This window comes from Beta vulgaris, chromosome 2 (assembly GCF_026745355.1).
Source record: "Beta vulgaris subsp. vulgaris cultivar EL10 chromosome 2, EL10.2, whole genome shotgun sequence".
In the NCBI taxonomy this organism is placed as follows: Eukaryota; Viridiplantae; Streptophyta; class Magnoliopsida; order Caryophyllales; family Amaranthaceae; genus Beta; species Beta vulgaris.
Window position 1 is genome coordinate 41,241,159 of NC_079203.1, and position 25,696 is coordinate 41,266,854.

The 25,696-nt window shown below is 36.9% G+C and overlaps 1 long non-coding RNA gene across 50 annotated transcripts; it reads left to right on the forward strand.

Moving 5' to 3' along the window:
* The first annotated feature begins 4,863 nt into the window (after positions 1–4,863).
* LOC104886583 (uncharacterized) lies at positions 4,864–25,351 on the forward strand. 50 transcript variants are annotated; one of them, XR_008968139.1, is made up of 8 exons: positions 4,864–10,454; positions 10,603–10,654; positions 12,008–12,058; positions 12,424–12,481; positions 12,583–12,675; positions 13,467–13,524; positions 14,521–22,072; positions 22,105–25,347. It is a non-coding gene; the product is annotated as an uncharacterized LOC104886583 (long non-coding RNA). The 50 variants fall into 50 exon arrangements; XR_008968104.1 differs by having other exon boundaries at positions 4,864–12,481; positions 14,521–18,623; positions 18,712–18,799; positions 18,891–22,072; XR_008968119.1 differs by having other exon boundaries at positions 4,864–12,481; positions 14,521–18,338; positions 18,581–18,623; positions 18,712–22,072.
* The last annotated feature ends 345 nt before the right edge of the window (positions 25,352–25,696 follow it).

Sequence of the window (25,696 nt, forward strand, 5' to 3'; positions counted from 1 at the left end):
TTGAAGCATGTTGATTATGATGATTATATTATGTTTGTATGGATGATTGATGCTAACATATGGGATTTGAGAACTTTGTTTTATTAATTCACATGAGGGATTAATAATTATGTTGGTATTATATCATGGATTGGATCATGTTGTTCCCTACCGATGGTCTTATTTGGTAAGTTGGTTATTCACCTATGAAAGGTTGGTTTGGTGTTGACTTGGTTCAACAAATAAATAAAGGTTATGGATTCAATATTGGAATTAATCTTTGGTTGTTAAGTTGATGATCACCCTATCTAATCATGAGATAAAATTGGAAGTTTGTGTATCTTTGATAATTATATTACTTGTCCTACTTGCGAGTCATAACAAGTAAATAAATTATTAATCACGTAAAGCGGAAAGTGAATAGCAAGAGCTTTAGACTTGTGAACGTCTGAAATGCTGGACTAGTATGAGTTGGAGTACATAGTGGTAGCCCATGACTTTTCTTGAGATCGGATTGATCACTGTGTCCTATTTTTATTTAAAAGATTCCTCGATATCGTAGGTCGGGGGAGTATGGAGTCGCGTCCGTAGTTCGTCTTATAGATTGAAGAATGGTTTGGTTTGAACAACTTTTTCACCAGGTACCATGAGGTTTCACAATATTCACCTGGTACCCTCGCGTTTTCAACAATTCACCTGGTGTCCCTGAGGTTTTGAAAAATACATAGAATACCCTTAATGACTAACGGTTGTCAACCTCTAACTAACTTAATTAACACTAATTAAACTTAATTAATACTTAAAAAACCTAATTACCTATCTCTCACCCTAACCCCTAACTCCACCACCTGACACCACCTTACCCGAACCACCGAAAACCCACCACCTGACCCTAACCACCCAAAACCCATCACCACCCTTAACCCTCCCACCACCCCTGCCCCTCCCAACCGCATCCTCTCCCCCACCTCCACTGTAACACCCCGATAATTCTCTCTTTCTAGAAATAACTTTATAATATAAAACTTAGAGAATTACCCAGGCATTATCGCCCGTGTGATAACGTTTCGGCTTACTCAGAATTTTGCAGCAGAAAATAACTTATTAAAAATCAACTTTATTAAAACTTATGAAATCAATAACAATTGTCTGAAACTAAACACACCAACTTAAAATGAACTAATGTATGAAACATAAGATCCTATGAAAACAACTTAAATGAAACTAATAATACAAGAGTCTCTCCATTCCAGATTCCCAATGATATGCATCTTCGAACCTGTAATGTCAATGCCGTCTCAATTCTGCTCCCCCGAAGGATCACCGCAGGATCAATAGGCAAAACCATGATCACAAACACAACAAGCACGTAATCAGCAAAGCTGAGTACTACATATCAGACATACATAATCCTAAACATGATACTACAAAATAACATGCAGGAATAAACAATAATAAAACATATAATAATCTGCAGACAACTCTTACTAAACTAGACTCTAAACTTTCTTTCTTTAAATGGAATAGTTATTGGACGAGTTGTCTCAACCTGAAAATAGGAAATACGGGAGCTACCACATATTCCAGAATGACCTGCGATATCGAGGAACCTTTGAACTAATGAGGAATGGTGATTAATCCAATCCTAGAAAAGCCATGGGCTACCACCGTGTACTCCAACCCTTAATGTCCAACTCTAGACGTGCACTAGTCTAAAGTCTATAACCTATTCTCGTTGCACTTTACATTAATTACATTTTATTACTTGTGTTGACACCAACAAGTACATAACACATAATTAAGAATCAATCATTCATAACAGAAGTTCTTTTTATCTTTGGATTAACAAGTGATCACAACTTATCAACCAAGACTCCTTTAATTTCCCTTTTTAATCTTTACTAATTTACTTGCTGAACTCAGTCAACAATAACATTTACCTCTATATAGGTAGAACTTGTAACTTACCAAATAAGGTCCACGGTCCTTGTAAGATAATAATAATACTCAAGAATCCATGTAAAACATGATTCACTCTAACTTACATTAATTCACTCACGAATTAATAAATAAACTTGACTTATCCTGCTTGCATCAATCTTCCATGCAAACATTTATAATCATAACACTTCTAGTTTACATGTAGCACACAGGCAAATATCATGTAAAAACAATTCTAGTAATCATATATATGAACAAATAGAGTCTTATACATGATACTAATAAATAAAAATACTCTTAGAGCATGCTTCTAAATCACATAGCACGTAGACAATGTACGTACCTTGTATAAACAAATCGGTAGGCCACTTTTACGCGCTAAAAGTCTCCCACTACGAAATCTCCGCCTAGAAAATAAAATAATGAAATAAATACTTGAACTAAAAATTTACAGCAACTTTAAAACGATCAAAACCCCCTTAAACGTGTTTTAAAATCGTTTTTACGTACCAAACTTTCGTTATTTTTAATCCCTAGTATAGTACAACTATTCTAGTGATTAAAAATCATTTAAAACTCTTAAAATACTATTTTCTAAATTACAGCACTTATAAATTTTAATAAATCTTCTGAATATATTTAATACATATAAAATTATATACTAACCAAATCTCATGATTTATACTTTATAAATATAGTTTCTAGTGATTAAAAACCCTAAAAACTATAAATTTCATAATAAAAACTGAAAATAACTTAATATAATAAATCTGAAATTATTATACTAATATATATGATAGCCGAAATTATTATTAGCATTAAAACAATAATTTAAATTAAACATGCTAATTAAATCATAAAATAATATAAAAACTAGTACTTTAATGGAATCTTGAAAGAGGAAGAAAAGAAAAACAACCACAACAATGGAGAAGAGGAAGGCCGAACAGCAGCAGCCACGGAACAAGAACCAGGGTCAATTTCGGTCATCAAGAATTGTGACGTTTCTTGTTTGAACAAGAAACGTTACTTAGGAAGAAGAAACAAATCTTTGAAAGAACGAAGAACGACGCACGCAAAGGAGAAGAGAGAGAAAAAGCGCCGAGTGAGAGAGAGAGATCACGTGGAAAGAGGAGATAGAAATAGAGTGTGTAGGGTAAAATTTGGGTTTTTAGGATATTTAAATAGATGTTTTCCTTTTGGGCTTAGGAAAAGAGATTTTAATAAATGAAACTTTGATGACTAATAAGATGGGCTCATTAGGACTTTAGTCATCAAATAACCTTTCCCTTTTTATCACTTTTGGGCTTTCGATTCCATTAAGCTTCCTTTTCAAAATACTTTTAATATTAAAACTCTTATTAAAACATGCTTAATTAAAACATTAAATTTTATTAAGCTATGAAAAATATTTTTAGTTGACTTTTAAAATAGTCAACCCTTTTTAAAAGTCAAATCATTTTCCAAACTCATTTGGATTTAAATATAACTACATAAATACTTTAATATATTTATGAAAATCCTTTAAAATTGTGGGGGATTACATCCACCCCTCGCGGAACGCCTTCCCCTACCTCCACCCCTCGCGCAGTGGTTCTCCCACCTCCCGTCGAATTCCGCGGTCCCCTCCCCCCACCTCATGTCGAGTTCCGCGCTCCCCTCTAATTCCCATTTCATTCCCTCGTTGCTGCAACACCCCCTCTCTTCTGACCTCCAACTATGGTAAAATCGATGGCTTTCTCTCTTTCCTCTTCTTCTTCTCCTCAACTCAGCCCTAAAATTTCACAAAAATACCGCTCAACTCAGCCCTAATGTCCTAAGCTTCAAACTGACATCGGTGGGGTTGGGGGAATCATTGCGGTCCTCCCCACCTAGTGGATTTTTCGCGCAGCCATCCAGGCCACCTGAATTTGACAATAGTAACCCTAAGTCAGGGGAAATCATAAGGAAATCGGCTCAAGAGGTGGGGGTGGGGGTGGGGGTGGGGGAATCGTTGCGCGAGGGCTTGAGTTGGGGAGGGGTTGCGGTGGGGAGGGGCAGGGGTGGTGGGAGGGTTAGGGGTTAGGGTTAGAGATTAAGGTTAACTAAGTTTTTTAGGGTTATATTTAACCGAAAGTTAACGGTAGGGTCACGTCAGGTATTTTTCCAAATCATAGGGGTACTTGGTGAATTTTGGAAAACGCGAGGGTACCAGGTGAATATTAAGAAACCTCATAGGTACATGGTGAAAAAATCGATTAATTAACTTAGTAATTGTGAAGTTTAGTTCAGTAAAAGTAGTCTGCTATGTTATTATATTATTAGTTATCCCTGCTAATATTTATTAGTATCATGTCAGGTTTTATATTTTTTTTTACTATGTAGTACTCAGCTTTACTGATTACGTGCTTTGTGTGTATGTGTTGATCATGTCTATGCCTTATTGATCCTATGATGACCCAGTTGGTGAGCAATCTCTCAGGAGCAATAGAACATCGTCGTTCACAGGTTTGAAGATGATGCATCATGGGCTCGATAATTTAGAGAGCTTGCGTTAATTTTACATTTATTAGTTGACTTTAATTTTGAATTATGTTGGTTTGACTTTTAGAGTTGACTAAGTTTTATTTTCAAAGTTATTTTTTTATTATTTACGCTGCAAAATTCTGAATAAGCCGATACATTATCATACGGGTGATAATAGTTTGATGATTCTCTTAGTTTTATATTTAAAAAATATTTTGAAAAATATATCGAGGTGTTAAAATAGCCCAAACCTAAAAACTAGTTTAAGTTTAAATGATATTGAGCAAATCCATTAGGCCCATATTAAATTCTTCAGGTTTAGAATGTATGCTTTTATTCAATGTCAAAAAAAGAATAAAAAAGAAAATCCATTGGTCCCAAAACTTGGATTCTTCGGCCTTATTAGACCTTAAAAATTAAAATAAACCTTATAAGGAAGTCAACAAAAAGACTCACACGCTGACCCACTCTCCGAAACCGCGTCAAATTTAATACAGTTGTAAACCGCCTCATCATAACCGACATACTTAGCGATACTATAAATAATCTCCTCCTTCCTCAATCCTCACTTTTTTTATGCCCTAATTTTATAGGTACGCCTTCTTTCTGTCGTAATTAATTTCATCTCGATTTCTGAATTTCCGATTTGCGTTCTTGCATCGCTCCTTCAATTTACGTTTTCGATTGATGGTTATATTTTATTCTCGCATGATTTGTGGTTGGAAAATCGGCAAGTTTTCTCAAGTAGTTTCAAGTGAATTTTGTTTTTCATGGTTCGAGATTCTGCGGATTTCTCTTCGATTTGCTGATGATCAAGTTTCTTTTTCCTCTTTTTGGAGATTTTGGCGTATGAAATTTTGCGGATTTCTCTTCTTTTTGCTGATGATCAATTTTTTTTTCCTCTTTTTGGAGAGTTTGGCGTATGTTCGTAATTCGTTTTATGATGTTGCAGCAATTTGATAATGTCGTCGATTTATCTTCTGTTCTACGCGATTCTGGAAAATCATAAATTCGATTAAGAATGGTAGTTGTTTTTGTTTGCCACGGGAAATCATTATAACACAATACGACTCTTGGATAGTAACAAATCATTATTTGGATAATTGCGATCGATAATGGTGATTTGTTACTATTTGATACTCATATCGTGTTACGGTGTTAGGTTGTTATTTTTCTATTAGCGCTCGTATTTATTAAACTAAGCTGTTTTAGGTTGTGCAGTGTTGGATATATATTTACTGTTGCAGATTGATTTTGATCTGGTATCGTATCTTGTTAACGAGGCTTTGGTTCTGCTACTTTTGCATAGTCCATGTTTCATGTCTGCTAATTTTTCTCAAAGGTAGTTAATGTTTTGGAATTAGTGATTGATGTTTATATGTGGTATTGGTTCTGACTTCTGAATAGCTATGAGCACTTTGGCAGTTGTTTCTTATTGCTGGAGTTCTACCCTACCAATAAGGATATATCTTTTCCCTTGAGTTGTTGCATCGTTTTTGTTTTTTCTAATAATCTAGAATCACTCGTCGCTCTCTTTTAACTTCCTGTAGTACGTGTCCTGTCATCCTATTGTATTGATGATATTTTTGTTCCGTTTGGTTTGTGTTTGGTGAGCAAGAGCATTGGGGACTTGGATCTGCTGGACTATTTATGTAAGATTTCTTGGATCATTTGAATCACAATTACTTGCTTTCTTGTATGCCCAATATTGATGTCCATTATGTTATTCTTGTCTTGCTGGATTGAAGTTTCGTAGTAAGAAATGTATGTCCGTCTCATGGTACCTATTGTCACTTGAAGGGAGTTCTTACCTCTACGCGAGATTGAGTTTCTCTTTTTGTTTCAGTTTCCTCAATCAGGTTTAATTGTTTGGTATGCTTGTAGTTTCTCATATGTTTTGGTCAACGATGGCCTTGGTGCTGTCACAGAACCATGACTTGGTCTTGAAGCATATTATAGAGGTGGACTTGAAGTGTTAACAATCGACTATGCTCTTGCAGAATATGGTAGTTAGAAGTGATGTGTGGTACAAGCTGTAAATGTTTCACTCACCGCCTGCGTTCATGTTTCAAGGACTGTTGTGTGAGTTGTGACTGGATTCTATTTAATGAGCTGATCATTTATTATTTAGATTACTTGTTGGGTTTTTTGTCTTGCATAGCTTATGATATTTGTCCATTTGATAAGGGGTCAAGTTGATCTTATGATTACAGATCTTTTGCTTGGATTTCACTTGGCATATCTAGTGGTCTTGACTCTTGAGTTGATACTACGGGGTCGTTGGGTTTAATATATGAAATGGAAAGGGAATGGATACAAATAGAGGAGGAGAATGGTAACAAAAATGGTTATCTTTATTGAGTGTTTGGTTCAAGCCAAGTAATGAAAATGAATTGTAACCATTACCTTCAAGTAATGAATTTTATTACTTGAGGGGGAGGGGAAGGTAACATATTGGGGGAATCCATTACTACCAAGTAATGGTAATGGATTGATGTGAGGTTGAACCAAACAAAAAGAAAGAGAATCGGTAATTGATTCCGTTTCTTGAAACTCAAAAATAATGAACCAAACTACTCCTACGTGTGGGATCTAACGGTTTTGATTTTACAGGTCTAAGAGTTGTGATTTAAAGGTTTTTTTTTAATTCTGTTACTGTTTGCCCTGGCCAAATATACTTGCTCACCTTGACTCTCGAGTTGATACTACGTGTGGGATCTTACCGCTTTTGATTTTACAGGTCTAAGAGTTATGATTTAAAGGTTTTTTTTTTATCCTGTTACTGTTTGCCCTGGCCAAATATACTTGCTCGCCTCTAGATGTATGGATTCATCCTTTGACTTCAGATATGATGGGAAATCTATAAGTAAATCATTTTTTTTGGGGCTTGTATTGGACAAAGCTGGATGTCTCAAAATTTTGAATCTTGGACTTAATTCATCCTTGTGCGAAATGTTATCTAGTCATATACTCATGCTGTGGGTCCCATAGTTTGTATGTGTACTATTGTCTACTAATATTTCTTTTAGTTTTGAACATCTACGGCGTGAGATGTTTTATTTATGGGTTTGGACTGTTTGGCAGCAGTATGCACTTTCTTTCTCACCTACAAAATTCAGGTGTTGGACTTTGCAACATGGAATTTACATGCAAGCTGGAAATCAGAATATTCGTATCGGTACTGTCCTAGGCTGACAGATGTGGACTCTGCTATACTTGGCAATCTGGCATGACGGGTATTGATTCTTGAGCTTTACGAATTTGCTTGGTCTTAGTGTTGATGTATCATATTTAGTTGAGGAGAAATGGGGTACATTTGTTTGGAACACGTGCTCGGAATCTTATTCTTGTGTTCCTTCTGGAAATGGTTGTCAACTAGTAAATTATATGATTCCAGATTGTAGGCTTCTTGATTTTACTCGGCAGGGAATTTTTTTTTTCTTATGTCGAGGTGCATGCTTCCTTGATTTTCGTGAAAATTCTAATTGTTTGAAGACTATATTGGGGTGGTTTTTGGCCCGTGCTTCCGTAGTGTGTATGCTTTTTGTTGGACTTACGTCCTCTTTATCTTGCAAAAAAGAACATAATTGCTCCAGCATTTATATTTATGCAGCTTATGGATGTATATATATCTCTCTGACATTGTGATAGTGTGGGTGGGCAAATGAATTTTTTTTTCATTTTATTTGCCTTTCGCTTTCCGTAAGGTATGTCATATGCTTTAAATTATGTTGTTGGCTTATACCAGCATTTTTTTCAGGGTTCATGTGTGTCCGTCTAAGTGCATTTTAAGGTCTTCAGATTTTTTTAATCTGTCAGACTCATATTTTTCTGTTACAGATCGATGTTGATTTGGTAGAGAATTTTGTTGACTAGTCTTCAGTTATGCTACTTTTTGCACAGTCAACGTTTCATGTCTGCTAATTTGTCTCCAAGGTAGTCTAATGTTCCGGAATTCTTGTTTGATGTTTATATGTGGTCTTGGTTCTGAATAGTTATGAACACTTTGGCAGTTGATTCTTAATGCTGAAGCCTGAAGGAGTGGCTGGCCTTCTACCCTACCAATCAGGATATTTCTTTTTCCTTCTGTTGTTCTAGTAATCTAGAATCATTTGTCGCTGTCTCTTTTAATTTCCTATGGTACGCGTCATGTCATCCTATTGTATTGATATTTATTATGTGTTCTGTTTGGTTTGTGTATGGTGAGTCCAGATGGTAGAAATGAGAAAGTAGCAAGAGGGTCGGGGTCTTGGATCTACTGGACTATTTATGTAAGATTTCTATGGTTTTTAATTTAAATGGACTTAGGAAGTTAGTGTAGTTAAATACTATTGATTATTTCGGTCACAATTACAGGTTTGATTTCTTGTATGCACAATATTGATTTCTGTTATGATATTCTCGTCTTGCTGGATGGAAGTTTCATCTTAAGAAATGTACGTCTGTTTCATGGTACTTCCTTGTCACTTGAAGGGAGGTTACCCTTCTACGTGAGATTGAGTTTCTCTATTTGTTTCAGTTTCCTGCAAGACCAGGTTTAATGGTTTGATCCGCATGTAGTTTCTCATATTTTTTGGTCAATGACGGCCTGGTGCTGTCAGTGTCGTGACTTGAAGCATATTGCTGGACTTGAAGTGTTAACAATATGCAATTCCTGCTCTTGCAAGTTGCAGCATATACTTGGTAATTGCAGGGATTTATTCAGGTTTCTATGATTTTGTGACTAGGTTGTTTTTTATGGGCCGACAATGTCCATAGACAGGTTCTCTTAATTTGAATTCTGCTGTCTGAAGTTGAGCTTGCTATCTACCATGTGCCTCAATCATGCCTCAGGTTTTGTGTGAGCTACTAGTTTGAGCCTTACTGCAAACTCTTGACAAGATCATATGCTCTAGGTGACTTAAGAGTTTTGACTACCTCCAAATACCCCATGACTATTGGATTCCATTTTTTATCCAGTGTATGCAAGTTGGACTTCTGTTGTCTTGTCTTGCAAAAAAGAAAAAATGCTCTAGCATTCATATTTATGCAGTATATTGGATGCAATGTCTCTGACATTGTGGTATAGTGGGTGGGAAATGATTCTTTCCCTTTCTTTTCCCCTTAATATATGTCATATGCTTTAAACTCTGTTGTTGACTTCTACCGGTGTTTTCAGGGTTCATTTGTCAGTCTAAGTGCCTTGTAAGGTATTATGACGCCTTTTGATGTTTTTCTCTCTGTTCATTTCCGTTCTTTCAGACTCATGCTTTTTTTAGTTTTTGTTGGACATGAAATTGCATGTTGGAAATTGTTATCTTTCTGTGACGGGGGGTTCTCTCTAGTAGTAGAAATGATGACGTAGCAAGCAAATGGTTGTGTGGGATTTCCAGCTGCGGGAGTTCTTCTATAAGTTCTGAATGGCTTTAGAAAACTTATGTGGAGTTTAGAAGTTAGTGTAATCAAACACTATTGTTCAGTTCCTTCCCAATTACAGGCTTACAGCGTTACAGGATCGACCTCTTGTATGCTTAGCATCGATGTCTGTTATGTTATTCTAGCCTTGCTGGATCGAGCTCACATATTAAAAAGGTGTACATTTGTTTTATAGTTGTTGGTTGCCCTCACTTGTAGGGATGTTATTTTTCTTTGGAAGATTGGGTTTCTCATTCTGTTTCATTTCTCACAAGAGTTTTTCCATTAATTATTCCATATTCATTGTGATGCTTGTCTTGGTGCTTTCATAGCTTCAGAGGTATATGAAATAGGTGCACTTGAAGCTTGAACAAGCTGCATAGACCATTACCTTATAGTGGTGAAGTTGTGGGGATTTGTGGTACGAGGTTTGGAGTCCTAGCCTCCTAGGTGTTTTATATTTTGCTACTTCAAACAAGAATCCTTTCAGATTGGTGATTTAGTTTCTCAATTTGTTCTATTTCGTGGTTTCCAGTACTTTTGTGTGACCAGGTGGTTTAAGGACGAATCGGTTATTTATATATGAAGTTCTTGTGTAGTGTAATCATGTACGAGATCTGGACTGTTACATACGGGTAAGCTAAGTCTTCTGGATAAACTCTTTCCTTATTTAAAGAGCAATATGTATCTTTTGGCATAAGTGTTCTCTAAGCTTGAAGTTTGTGTCACAACTTAAGTTTGCTATCTAACATCATGACATATGTTGTTTGGGTCATGCCTCAGGTTCATGATTATCTTATGGGAATCTACTTTCAATTGTCCCATTAGGTGTGAGGTTGTGTTTTGAGGTTTTAGTGTTTTCTATATGTATGCGCTGAAGTAAATTGTTGGTTTACCTATGTTTGGTAGCAAAGTGAAGCATTTGTGATTAAGTGTAAATTGTCGTTTTTTTTTGGGGTGGTAGCAAATGTGTTATGTGGGATCCCCTTGAAGTTGTTAAGTGAGAGTGGTGGCAGTTTTTAGCCACCTCATCCTTTCTACTGTTCCATTTGGATAGCGATTACAAATTATAATACTTGTTCGTCTTTTATTCCATGTTAACGGTCTGTTCTTCGCTTCTGATATCCGATTGATTATTCTGAAGTTTGCTAGTACATTTATATGGTGCTAATGGATTCCTGCTTCATGGTCCGTAATTGGTCAGTAATGTGGAAATATTTTCTTTGTGGTGTCATTTTGGTGTTCGTACCTGAAGCAGAAGTACAAACTTGAAATATGCATCCATAACTAATATAGCTATATATCGAAAGAAGCTGAGCAGAAGTATTCTGTAGTCCACCAGGGTTGAATCTCAGAATCACCATTATCATGTCAACAAATGCAAGTATACACAATATGATATATCGGAAGAACCTGAGCAAGAGTATTCTGTAATCTACCAGGGTTGAATCTCAGAATCACCATTATCATGTCAACAAATGCAAGAATACACAACATGACACATGAGACTCGTTAAACTAAAAACAAGGAAGAATGTTTGCCCAATTGATTTTTCTTTCCTCTAGATATTAGTGAGCTATTTCGCACTCTTTCAAGGGCGGCGCTTCTAGGCAAACCTCCTGGCTTTCTCTGCACCCCTACCTCCTTTATCACTGAGCGGTCATTTAGGGGCCTTAGCTGGTGATGCAGGCTGTTCCCTCTTGACGATGAAGCTTATCCCCCATCATCTCACTGGTCGTTATTTGGAGGTCATATCTAGTATTACTCGACTTGGTACCGCTCTCGCGGCCCGCACCGAAACAGTGTTTACCCCTAGATGCGCAGTCAACTGCTGCGCCTCAACGCATTTCGAGGAGAACCAGCTAGCTCTAGATATGTGGTTTTTGATCCTGGTTTCGTGAAATGATGAGAAATATTTATGTTAAGCATTTGTTGGGGGCTTGTATTGGGCCTTTGGTTCTTGATTCTTGTTGTTTTAGTGTTCGAAGTTTTGCTTTCTTTCGCTGATTGATATTCTCTTGGCTACCACAGTTACTGCTTCTCCTTATGATGAATGTGAAAATATATGCCGTGAGATTTTTTTTGGCGACAGGTTTGGGCCGTTCAGTCTTTCTTATAGGGTTTTATTGCAGTTCCTTATGTTGGACAACGCTGATGCCACCTTCTTTCTTTACATTTTAATTCTCAGGTGTTATTGGATTTTGCATGGCTTGTATGAAGCTCACATGCAAGCTGAGAAGTGAGAAGTTAAAATATTATTGATTGTGATTTTGTACATACACATCTTTTTGGCGAATGTATATCTATGGGATGGGTCCTCATAGTGCTTGAACTCGAAGGACTAGTTTAGCTGGGGCCTGGGTATCTAGATCTGACATCAATAGAGTTGGGGATTAGATGCTAGTTGGAACAAGATTTCTTCCCCCTGTTTCCTCAGTAGATGGCATCTTCATCTAGGATAGTCTGTTGGTTTACATCTTTCAGATCTTTGATTCGACTCAGCTACATTCCTTTTATTTCTATGTTCGAGGTGCTTTTCTTATATGATTTGATTGAACAACTAATTATTTGGCCCATTTTTTTGTTGCATTTTCTCTGATATAGTTTAACTTTAGTTGGGGCGTTGGTGTGTTAGTCCTCTGCTACAATCTCTGTTCAGTAGGTACTCTTTATGTTCCTGTCTGTTGTATTGGAGTTTCTTTGATTTATGAAGAGGAATATATGTTAACAATTTGTAGTGAACATTCTCCTTTTTTTTTCCAGGGGTGTTAAAGTCAAGTATCGCTCACTTTCTATAGGACATTATGTAAGCATATGCATTGTGAGAATCCATGTATCTGGATGATTTTCCTCCTGGTAATTCTTTTTGGACTAATGACTCATGCATTGTGAGAATCCATTTATCTGGATGATTTTCCTTCTGGTTATTCTTTTTGGACTAATGACTGATGCATTGTGAGAATCCATTTATCTGGATGATTTTCCTTCTGGTAATTCTTTTTGGACTAATGAGTGAGATTTTATTGGTCATTGGTGCATTTTGGAATATGAGATTGTCTTTCAGATATTATTCTATCTTCAGGATTGGGGGTTGCATCAGAAATGATGGGAATGGTGAAAGGGTTGGAATTTTCGGTTATCCTGGATTTCGTAGTTGCGGGATGGCTTTGGAAATTTTTTGTAGGAAGTCTGTGTAATTAAAATGTGTTATGTAAAGTATGCACAATCCATTATGTTATTCTGGCCTTGCTAGATTGAGCTCTTATAGCAAGCAGTGCATGTGTAGTTTGTCTGAGGGTTGTTAGCCGTGGTTGATTAAATGCAGGCATCCTTCTCTGCCGTAAATAGTTTCTCACTCTGTCTGGATCTTCTCCAGTAGTTGTTTGATGGGCAACATATGAACAAGCTGTCATAGACTATGTTCTTATAGCATATGCTGGGTAGTCCGGGACCTTATGGTAGGTTTGTACTTTGGAGTCTCCTGTTCTAGATTTTTGTTGGCCACTTTGAACATGATCTTTCTAGGTTGGTGTGTGCTATAGTTTTTCTTTTACATCATTACAATAATGGTGTATCTGTATATGTCTCCAATGCTGTTGTATGACCAGGTTATATCATAGACGAGTTGACTATTAATTTTTTAACAGGAAAAGCTGCTCGCTATGGTGATTGGAGTTCTTGTGGAGTGTATGCTGGACACTTCAAGTGAGGTTTATTTGAGAAGGCTAATTCATTTGATTCTGTAGATCGACACCCCTCTAACTAAAGACCAACCTGGCTAATTCATTTAGATTCTGTAAATTTACACCCCTCTAACTAATTCATTTAGATTCTGTAGATTTACACCCCTCTTAACTAAAGACCAGGGTGTATGTTTGGTTGAAAGGTTCTCTTATGTTTGAAGTTTATTTGTTAACTTCAGTTTGTTATCTATGATGCAGTATTTGGGTCATGCCTCAGGTTGATGATTTTCTAGATACTTCTTAGAATATTTTTTGAATATGAGTTTGATGTTTTGAGGGTCGCATGTATTTTTGTCTAAATAAGATTTAGAGTACTTTGGGTATCTGCAGAGTGTCATTTTATCTGTAGTTGGCAGCAAATGATAATGAGTCTTAAGAAAAAGATGTTCGTCTTCCAGACCGTTAAATTTGTCCTGCTTCAATTTCATATTGTCATGTAAGTGGTTGCATGTACTTTAGGGTACATGTTTTCAGGCTCTATATTTTGTTTTGGGGCCTACCAACTTAAGCAAAACTTAATGCAGCTATATCGTATCCCAGCTCCTGCTCTGAGGGCTACAGCTTACTCTCTGCAAAGAAATATTTCTATCAATATTGGACTTTCTTATTGAGTTCTGATGTTGATTGTAGAGGCTTCATCAATTTCTAGGGTTATACATTTTTAGCATTGGTTGCATTAACATTATTATGCTTTCTTGTCTAATGGGACGTCTTGTACATTCTTCATTGATGCTATACTCTTGAATTTTCAGTATCAATTTTAGATATGCTCTTGGTACATTTGGATTATAATTTTTTTGGCTTTTGGCTTCTCATGTATGCATGCACGACTTTTTTTTGGTTGGTTTTCTGTCAGGAAAATGTAGGTTGCTTTGCTGATTGGAAGGAACTTTTTGTATTATCTGGCTTTCAAAATTAGGGTTTACTTTCATGTCATATGGTCTATATGCCCTTTCAGATGTCATATTGGTAGGTTGTGTTGGACTTGTACGGTTGCTGATTTTGTGCTCAGTTTATCGATATGGTCTTTGTAGTGTCATCAACTATTGGCTGCACGTCATGGATTTCGAGAGGTCTTGTGCTGATTTAAGCTGTCTATCATTTCTTTTGGAGATGATATGCTAGTATATCATCAGCTCTTTGGAGATCTGCTGTACTAATATGGAAATCGATTTTCTTTTTGATATTTCAGCTGATTCTGGACCTTGTTTTGTACTTCATGTTCATCTCAGATGATTTTAGATTCCTCACACAAAGTTCCATGTGAATGTGTCTCAGATATGTGTCATAATCTTACAGTTGTTGTCATGACTACTGGAATGATGTTTTGGATTTGGCTGGACTTTGCTGCAAGCTGGTTTGTTCACCAAAGTCATTTAGTTATATATGCCGTATATTATCCTTGAATTCGTTAACATGTGATGCTGACATTGAGCTGCAATGCTGATGAATCAGAAAACTTTGCTCAACTTTTGAAGTATATAACTTTGTATCAGTTTGTATTTTGATATATTTTTTTATCGTGCACCAAGTTCCATCTTCTGCTTGATGCCTATGTTGATATCTTGATGTTACTGAATGTTTAACTGAGTATATGGTGTCAGTGTCTTTCTTTCCCGCTTCTAGCTGTGTTCATCTTATGGCTGATCTCATTGATTAACCTTCACCCATGTGGCCATGTTATGATTTTGTGACGGGAAGATCCTTTACTTTGGTATCTACATATTTGGTTCCCGTTTTAGGTTTTGCTTCAGTAGATATGTTGTGGTGTACTGCTTAATTGGGCTTCAGTTATCTCTGTCCCAGTTTTGGAGGTCCGTCCTGAATTTATCTTTGCAGAAACCACCAAGTTTACCATGTCTTTAATATAGCTCTGGAGTTTGGACTCTGTCTTTCTGCTTCCAGTTCATATTATATTACTTTTTGTTTGATTACTGCCAGCGGCGCATGTTATTAGTTGAGGGACTAGAAAAGAGGAGCCTTTTGCCTTTAACTTACGGAGGAACTTTTTTTTTTTGTGGTTTTTTCTGGTTGCAGATGTTGTTCTCCTTGATATTTGAGGGAGGCTTGATGGGAAATAACAGCCTTAGCTCCTTCTAACGTGCTGTTCTCTTCATTCGTTAATAGTTCTCCACGACTTCACTCCTTTTCCACATGCTTTTGGTTAGTGGTGGATCCAGCATGGGTTCAGTTTGTTCACGCGGATCCGGGTAAAAAACTGTGAGAAACTAAAAAATAAAGGAAACTAAATTGAAGGTATATATATGAAACACGCGTGATATCTTATAATATGACACTCAACGTTAAACTTTGGTCTTTTGGGTACTTGTGTTCGCTTATTCGGGGTCGCAGGTTCGATCATTGAAGGATGTTTTGTTTCATTGCTTCTTATGTTTTGTTTGATTTTTTTTATTTTTTTTTTCTCTTTCCTCTCTTTTTTGAGGGGAATTGTCTTCCTTTATCTTATGTTTAGTTTCTTTATATTTTTTTGGGTTTTTCTACGTAGTGCCCCTATGTTTTTCGAAATTCTACGTTGTACCCAGCCTTTTTGAACTCTCCACATTGTACCCCTAAACTTTCTAAACGGCACACAAAATACCCTTGCTAATAGCAAATCCTACTCCAAACCTCACATAGTTTTCAATTTATCAGATCATATCCCAAACCTCGGTCAACTAACAAGGCTAAAACATCCTACTCTATCCCCACAAGGTAAGAAAGTCCCAAAATCTATTGTTTGTTATCGTGTATAAGGATATTGTGGGTAACGTTATGAAATCTTAGGGGTACAACGTGGAAATTTTAAAAACATCGGGTACAACATAGAATTTCATAAAACACAAGGGTACTATGTAGAAAAACCCTATTTTTTTTTATTTTTTCTTTGTTCACCATCTACTTTTTAGCTCTCCTTTTTATCTATAAATCTCTCTCTCCCACCCAGTACAAAAATAATAGAAGGTAATGGTTAATGAATTTGGTTTGATTTCCATTCTCTCCCCAATTCCCTTGGTTAAGCAATAAATTAATCATGCATTTAGTCAAAAAAAAAAATAACTATGTTGATTACTTGATTTAGTGCTCATATGTATTTATGATATGTGTTAAAATGTGAATGATAAATGTTCTATATTCTTGTAATTTTTATATGTGCATTTTATAAACTTAATGTGCAAATATTAATTGGAAGAATTTGACACATCACTTCTAAAACAAATTATTGACAAAGCTTAATATCACCCAAAATGCGAAGAGCTTATTAGTGTTATTGTGTTGATTCGTTGTCAATTAGTCATTTAAGATTTCATATTTGTGCTAAGTTGTTAATACATTTTTTTTTTTTTCATGTTTCATATCATGGATGTATAATTTTTTTTAATGTAATAAAAAATGGAATCTCCACTAAGCACAATTGTTGAAAGCTAACCTTTTCTTTAGGAATCGAATCTCTAGATAGTGAAATGTAATTTAGAATTTATATTTCGAACAACTTCGAACCCATGTGGCTCAGTTCTTTATCCGCCACTGCTTTTTGTTGATACACAATTATAAACAGCTTGATTGATAAGGAAGATGATTGGGAAGGAAGTTGTTCATCCCTTTCTGTTTGTTCCTATTTCTTTTTGTGTTGCAGCTTGATTGATAAGGAAGAGGTTTGGGAAAGGACGTTGTTCATTCCTTTCTGTTTGTTCCTATACCTTTTTGTGTTGGTTGCTAATATCTCTACCTACATTTCTTCTTTCCTTGATATTTATATTTTTCTGTATTGAATATACGACTCGCACTTCATTTGTGATTCGTTGTGGACGTTTGAGTTCTTATTTCAGCATATTAGATGAACATACTACAGGTGTATGCTTTCACACTATTTTCGTATGCTCTCAGTCTTGGGGGACATATGTGGTATTCTTGTATTTTGATCTATGTTGAGTTTGAAAGGTCCCTAGTTTTTATATTTATTGGTTTACTGGTTAATTGGTCATATCCTGATGTTAAACTTGTCAGTAGTTTTACTTGGTTGGGCTCTTACCTTGTATGGCTTCTGGGAAATAAATGTTGATGGTCAACTAGTGATTTACGCTCATATATTTCTGGCATATTTTTGTGATTCATTTTATGATGATGCACTCGATTAGTTATTTAATTAGTTATTCCTTGAGTCTTTTCTATGGCGCGGACTGATTGCCTTGTAATTCTATCCGCTGCATTAATTTTGCAGCTTCATGATCATTTTGTCGATTTTTCTTCTGTTCTACGCGATTCTGCATTGTAGCCTTGGAAGTTCTTGATTAAGGTTGTAGCTGTTTTGTTTTCATGGGGAATCATTGGAGCACAATACGACTCTTGAATGGTAACAAATCATTATTTCCAATGTTTGCTGGGATGACATGTTACTATTCAATTCTCATATCGTGTCAGTTCTTTTTCTCCAAGGGTTTGTGTTGCATTAGTAACTTCATCTGTTGACAAAGCTGTTTTCTGTTTCTTTTATTTGATTTTTTTTTTGTTCTTGTTTTTGTGTTAATTAGTTCTTGTTGTAAAGCATTTGGTTGCTGCTGAATTCGTTGGCTCGGGGATATATTGTTGGTAAGAGGTGTCTGCAAGTGTAGAGAGAGTTGTTTGTCCTGTTAGCCTCCATTTTCTTGGTATACTCCATACATATGCTCCGTTAGATTATTTTTTTTCTTGTTGCAGATTGTTTCTGCTATGATGGTGTTCATTTGTCAATGAGGCTTCAGTTCTGGTACTTTTGCATAGTCTTTCAGTCGTCTTAAGGTATTTAATGTTTTGGACTCACGGTAGTGCTCATGTCTGGTCTTTGGTTCTAAACAGTTTATGAGCACTTTAGCAATTGATTCCTATTGCTGAAGAACTGGTTGTGGTACTGTGTGCCCTACCTTTGTAAGAGCTGGATATTTTCTTGTTGCAGATTGTTTATGCTTTTTTTTATTGCTGAAGAAGTGGTTGTGGTACTGTGTGCCCTACCTTTGTAAGAGCTGGATATTTTCTTGTTGCAGATTGTTATGATGGTGTTCATTTGTCAATGAGGCTTCAGTTCTGGTACTTGTGCATAGTCTTTCAGTCGTCTTAAGGTATTTAATTTTTCGAATTCGTGATAGTGCTCATGTATGGTCTTGGTTCTAAACAGTTTATGAGCACTTTGGCAATTGATTCCTATTGCTGAAGAAGTAGTTGTGGTGCCTTGTGTCCTACCTCTGTAAGAGCTGGATATTCTGGTTAGCAATCAGAAAATTTGTTTTCCCTTATGCTGCAATTTTTGTTTCGGGATTCGTGGTAGCGCTCATGTCTGGTCTTGGTTCTGAATAGTTGATGAGCACTTTGGCAGTTGATTTCTATTGCTGAAGAAGTGGTTGTGGTGCCTTTTATCCTACCTTTGCAAGAGCTGGTTAGCAATCAGAAAATTTCTTTTCCCTTATACTGCAGCTTTTTAATAATCTAGTACCACTGGCCTCGCTCTCTTTAAACTTCCTGTAGTATGCGATCTGTCATCCTATTGTCTCTGATGTAGTGGTATAGACAGATAATTCTTTTCCTTCTTTTACCTTACCATTTCTGTAATATATGTAAAGGTATATGCTTTAAACTCTGTTTACTTCTACCATTGTTTTTTAAGGATCATGTTACACTAAAATAGAATACGATGTAAGTGCACCTCAGATCTCTCTTGATGTTATGTTCTCTGTTTATTTCCCTTCTTCAGACTAGGTTTTCTGTGATGGGGTTTTTTCTAGTAGTAGAAATGATCAAGTGACAAGAAGATTGAGATTTTTGTATTGTTTCTGCTGTAGTTCTTCAAGAGATACAGGCTTTAGGGAAATCATATGGATATTGGTCGGTTGGGTCAAAGTTACGGCCTTTCAGGCTCGACTTCCTGTTTTCACAGCGTCAATGTCTATTATGCTATTCTCGTCTTGCTGGATTGATTTCTCATGTTTGTCTTGTGGTTGTTAGTTGCCCTTGCTGGGCGCCCTCTTTGAAAGATTTGAGTTTCTCGTTCTGTTTCAGTTTCTCATATATTATGGTTAATGATGGTCTTGATGCTTTCACGACTTTAAACTAGCTGAACTTGAACTATGTCCAAGTTGCGATAGAATGTACTTTTACTGGTACTTTTACTGTATATACTGGGTAGTTGTGGGGATTCGTGGTATGAGTTTAGAATCCTATGTTTCTTAAGCTTTGCTATTTCAAACGCGAATCCTCTTGGATTGGTGAAATTAGTTTCTTATTTTCTTTCTAACCGATGTACATGCTTCCAGCATTGTAGTGAGACCAGTTTGCTTTGGGATGAGCCGGTATGTATGATTGAATTTCTTGTTGAGTGTGACTATGTAGTACACTGTACACGATTTGGACTGTACCTGTGAGGCTTAATTGGATAAGCCAAGTCTTTTGGATCTTGTAGTTTTACTTTTTCCCTATTTAAAGACCGGAATGTATGTATCGCAGATTTGTTCTCTTAAATTGAAGTTTGCTGTCTTAAGTTGCTATCTAAAATGTGGTGGTTGGGTCATGCCTCAGGTTTGTGATGATTTTATACTTGGTCTGCTCGTGGGGATGTAGTTTTATGTGAATCGAATCAGGTTCATGTTCTAACCTTTGTTTGTGGGTCAATACTCAATACTATCTCCACTGGTGTTTTGGTTTTCTTTTGACTCCGAGTAGTCTTCACTGTTAGTTATTCATTTTCAGTTTTATGTTGTGTGTTTGTCATATTAAATCCTCGGATTCATCGACATGAGAGTGGTTACTGGTGTTATTTTGTTTCTGCTTCTGATTCTCGGGTATATAACTATTTTAGTGTTTGAATATCTCATGCATATTCCAAGTTTTTCCTGCTTTAGGGGTGTGTGTTGATTTTAACGTTACTAGTTGTCTCATCTATCATGCATATTCCAAGTTTTCCTGCTTTAGGGGTGTTGATTTTAACGTGACTGGATGTTTACTGGTGTTTTGGTGCTGCCATCTCTCTTTCGACTCCAGGTATTGTGCTTATCTTATGGTTGAGGTCATTGGTCAGCTTCTCACCTGCTGTGATTTTGCGATGTAAATATTTTTTTTTCTTCTTTACAGATATATATTTCACCTTTTCAGTTTTACTTAAGCAGGTTCCTTCTTGAAAAAACAAATTTGAATGTGATGCTATGATTACAAACTGAGCTTTTGCTTGTCCATTTTTAGCTCTTGGTTTTGTCCTGAATTGGTGTGTGTAGGCACATGCCCGTGTTATGGGGTTGGACTTTTCCTACTTCCAAAATTCCGAACCCAATCGTTTCTGGATCGGGAGGTTTTTCTGATTCAGAAATATGTAGTTTCACTGCATAAACCCTTGCTGCTGCATATTACACGTTGTTTAGTTTAATCACAGGAAAGTTGGATTTTGGTGGTTCTTGGTTGTAGGCTCCTTGATGTTTGAGGAAGATGTTGGATGAAGAACTGTAGCTGAATTTTAATGCACTATTTTTGTCAGTTGTTGGTAGTCTTTTGGTTGTAGAACGTGTGTGTATTATGGTCTTCTGCTGATTTGAGAAGAAGAGTTTCTCGTTTTTTTTTTGTGCGTGCTCTTTTGCCGTCTGTTTGATTGACTTGCTAATGTAAGTACTTGCATATTCTTTTTCATGTGTTATTTAAGGATGCCTGAGCTCTTATATTAGATATACTTGTTTCTGGTGTGTGTGCTTTCATCCTACACTTCCAAATCTGGGTCATTTCTGTTCTTTCATTTGTGTTTTTCATTCATCTGGTTGCTTTCTTTTCTATGGCTCTGGAATGCTTTTATGGGAAGGTTCGGTGGAATAAAAATCATAGGTGAATTTAGGTCATGGTTATTGGCTCGACTTTCTTTGTGTTTACAATGGCTTATATATACTACGTTATTACTTATGTTGCTAGAAGAAATGTATGTGTAGTCTGTCTCTTGGTTGCTAGTTGTGGTCACTTAAGGGACAAGCCCTGCTGTGCTCTATCTCAACTTCTTTTAAGACTATGTTAGCTGTTTATCTGCATCGTCATGGGTGGTGCTGTTATGATTTGGAGTATATGAACAAGCTGTAATTAACTATGTTCTTACAGTATATACTGTGTACTTTGGGAAATTGTGGTGTGAGGTTCGAAGTCCTATGTTCTGGATATCTGTTGGCTACTTTGTACATGAAGATCCATTTAGGATGGTGTTTTTTATAGTTTTTCATTTGTTCTTCCAAATTTCGCCTGGCTACATGATCACAAAAATGATCCATTTGCATATGTTGCTTCATGGGAGTGATTTGGAGCTGTTATAATCATTTAATTTTGATTTTTATAGATTTACTCCTCACCTGAGAAAGATCAGCAAATGTTTGTTTTGACCAAAGGTTCCTCAGATTTGATGTTTGTTCCCTTAACTCCAGTTTACTATCTATCATGCGGTGTTTGGTTCAGGCCTAGGCTAATTATCCTCTAGACACTTCTTAGAATACTTTTGGCATATCTGAGGCTTGATTCTTTTGGTTTCTGTCTTAATTAGATCGGTGTAGTTTAGGTATCTGTAAATTATCATTCTATCTGTGGTGCTTCGGGCTCTATACTTTCCTCCAAGGCCTACCAACTCAAGTAGAACTTAAATGCAGCTATAATTTCCTGTGCTCTGCTTTGATGGCTTAAGCTGACTCTGCGCAAAGTATATCAATCTTGGACTCACTTTGTTATCGAATCAGGATGTTGATTGTATAAGCTTCATACATTTCATTGTAAGTTTTATGGTTACACATTCTGCATTGAGGCTATTTTTTTCTGAATTTTCAGTGGAAATTCTAGATATGCTCTTGGTGGATTCTGATTTCTGATCACAATAGTTTATCTATTGGCTTTTGGCTTCTCATGCATGAATGCATGATATATTCTTTTGTTTGTGTTTTTTTATTGGCTAATCCAGCTGATAGCTTCTGATTGCCACGAATGTTTGTCAGGATTTAGGAATATGGAGGTTTCCTATTGACTAAAAGGAACGTTATATTATACCTGGCTTCAAAAATTACGGTTTTCTCTCATGTCATCATTTCATGGTCTATTTGCCGTTTCAGATGTCATGTTACTCATGTCATCATTCATGGTCTATTTGCAATATTTGATGTCATTGTTGGTCATAGGTTGTGAGGGGGGATTACGGACTCGTATGGGTGCCTTCATCATTTCTTGCCTTCATATATATAAATATTTTTCTGTATTAAATATACAAGTCTGGTTTCCTTTGTGATTCTGGTTATGGACTTCTGGATTCTTATTTCAGAATATTAGGTGAACATGCTTCAGGTTTTGGTCACGCCTGAGTATTCACGTGTAAGGTTTTTCCTATTATCCTATGCGTTCAGGTTCTAGTCACGCCTGAGTGGTAATTTTGTATGTTGATCTATGTTTTTTTTTGGCATTTATTTTTACTTATATATATATAATATGTTTTAAAACTTACTATACACAAAAGCTTAAACTATTCTTTTTTTTGTTTCCGCAAATGGTTTACGACATAGGTCCTAAGGATTATCTGATGAAACACCAGTGGGGGAGGATTGGGATGTCTGGGCCTATAAGATGAAGGTTGCAATGGATATAGAATCATGCAGGGAGAGTAGGGGTTAAAGTCTGAGTCGTCAAGAATACATTTTATGTAATAAAGCCTTATCGCTTTGTACATCCTAGGTATGTAGATCTGTGGTCAGAAGAGGAGTATTTTAACAGAGAGAAGCATATTTATTGGAACCAGTATTTTCCTACCGAAAAAGATTTCTTGGCTGACCTCAAATACTGCGAGAATGAGTGGAAGATCCGCGAAACAAGAGGTTTAAATCTTTGTACTTCATCATCATCAGGCCGAAGAACTTACCATGTGGGGGAAAGCTCGGGAGCTAGGCTGTAGATGGAAGTTCTAAGAATCCAAGGGTCAAACCTGAACCACAAACATCACCTAGAGTTGCAAAGAGGCCAAAATACCAAACGTTTGAGGACGAGCGAGTACTTGAGACCTTTCAAAACCTTAGAACCATCACTTACATTTCTGATGATAAGAGGAACAATAGGACTTTTACTGGAGTAGTTGATTGGGATCAGACTACATCGATATTAGATGGGGAAATGAGGAATATGGGGACCATAATAGAAATGAGTCTATTGAGGAAGAAGAACCTATTGAGGCAGATAACATGGAAGAGGTAGAGGAGCTTATAAGAGGAGCATATCGAGGAAGAGGAACCCATGAAAGAGGAAGAATCCTGGAAGAAGAGGAACCCATGAAAGATGAAGAATTCCTGAAAGAAGAGAAACCCATTGAGGATGAAGCTGACATGGAAAAAGGAATAGAGGATCCTGAGTCAGATGATGAAGTTTTTCACCATAGTCCATAGTTTTCTCTGGTCACATATTTAGAATCAGAATATCGTTTTATTTTTGTCATATTCATTTGTTTATTTATTTCAGTGTTAATAAGGCTTGCATGCCGAACAAGGCTTTCAGTATTTATTTATGTTCGACATGCAAGCCTTAGTAACACTGAAATAAATAAGAATATGACAAAATAAAACGATATTCTAATCCTAAATATGTGACCAGAGGAAACTATGGACTATGGCGGAGAGCTTCATCATCTGACTTAGGATTCTCTATTTCTTCTTCCATATCAGCTTCATCCTCCTTAGGCTCGTCGTCTTCAATGGGTTTCTTTTTTTCCAGGGGTTTTTCCTCTTTCATGGGTTCCTCTTCCTCAATAGGTTCCTTTTCCACAATAGGCTCCTCTGCCTCTTCTATGGGATCTGCCTTAATAGGTTCTTCTTCCTCAATAGGCTCATTCCATTAGGGTCTTCATCTTCCTCATTTTCCCAATCTAATACCGATGTAGTCTGATCTCCGTCAACTACTGCGGTAGAAGTCCCATTGTTCCTCTTATCATTAGAAATGTAGGTGATGGTGTTAAGGTTTTGGAAGGTCTCATGTACTAGCTCATCCTCAAACGCTTGGTGTTTTGGCCTCTTTGCAACTCTAGATGGCGTTTGTGGTTCAGTTTTGACCCGTGGGTTCTTAGAACTTCCATCTACAGCTCAAGCTCCCTAGCTTTCTCCACATGGTAGGTTCTTCGGGATGATGGTGATGAAGTAGAAGGGTTTAAACCTCTTGTTTCGCGAATCTTCCACTCATTCTCGCAGTATTTGAGGTCAGCTAAGAAATGTTTTTCAGTAGGAAGGTACTGGTTCCAATAAGTATGCTTTTCTCTTTTAAAATACCTCTCTTCGGACCACAGTTCTACTTACCTACGATGTACCAAGCGATAAGGCTCTATGTCTGGGACAATCGAAACATAAAATGTATTCTTGACAGCTCAGATTTTAACCCCTGCTCTCCCTTCATGATTCTATAATCCATTGCAACCCTCATCTTATAGGCCCAGACATCCGAATCCTCCCCCACTTGGTGTTTCATCAAATCTTTAGTACCTATGTCGTAAACCATCTTTGAAATAAAAATAAGAATAGAATAGTCTAAGCTTTGTGTATAATAGGTTTTAAAACATACGGTTATTTCACCAAATACCTCCGACAAATCAAAAAATTCACCATATACCCTCAATGTTTCAGATATTCACCATATACCCCTAACTTTTCAAAACTGTGCACCATATACCCATTTTCTAACGGACGTTAAGTCGTCGTTAGTTTTATTTACGATTTTGCCATTATTAACCCTAATTCTAATCTAATCTTAATCCTAACCCTTACCCTTACCCCAAACCCTAACCCAGCCCAACACCCCTCAACCCCAGGCCCAACCCCCACCCCTCCCCTCCACCACCGCATCCCCCTCCCTTCCACCGCCGACCTCCCTTCCTCCCCGACAGCATCCTTCCCTCTCCCCCTCCCCCTCTTCGTTGACCATCACATCAACTGTTTGCACAGGGTAGTCGGTTCGCGCAGGGTAGTTAGTTCGCGCAGGGTTGTCGGTTCGCGCAGGGCGGTGGTTCGCAGGGTGGTCGGTTCGCGAGGGTTATCGATTTTTCGCGCAAGGTGGGGGTGGGGCTGCCAAGGGGTAGGGTTAGGGTAAGGGGGAGGGTTTAGGGGTAGGATTAGGGTTAGATTAGGTTAGGTTTAATT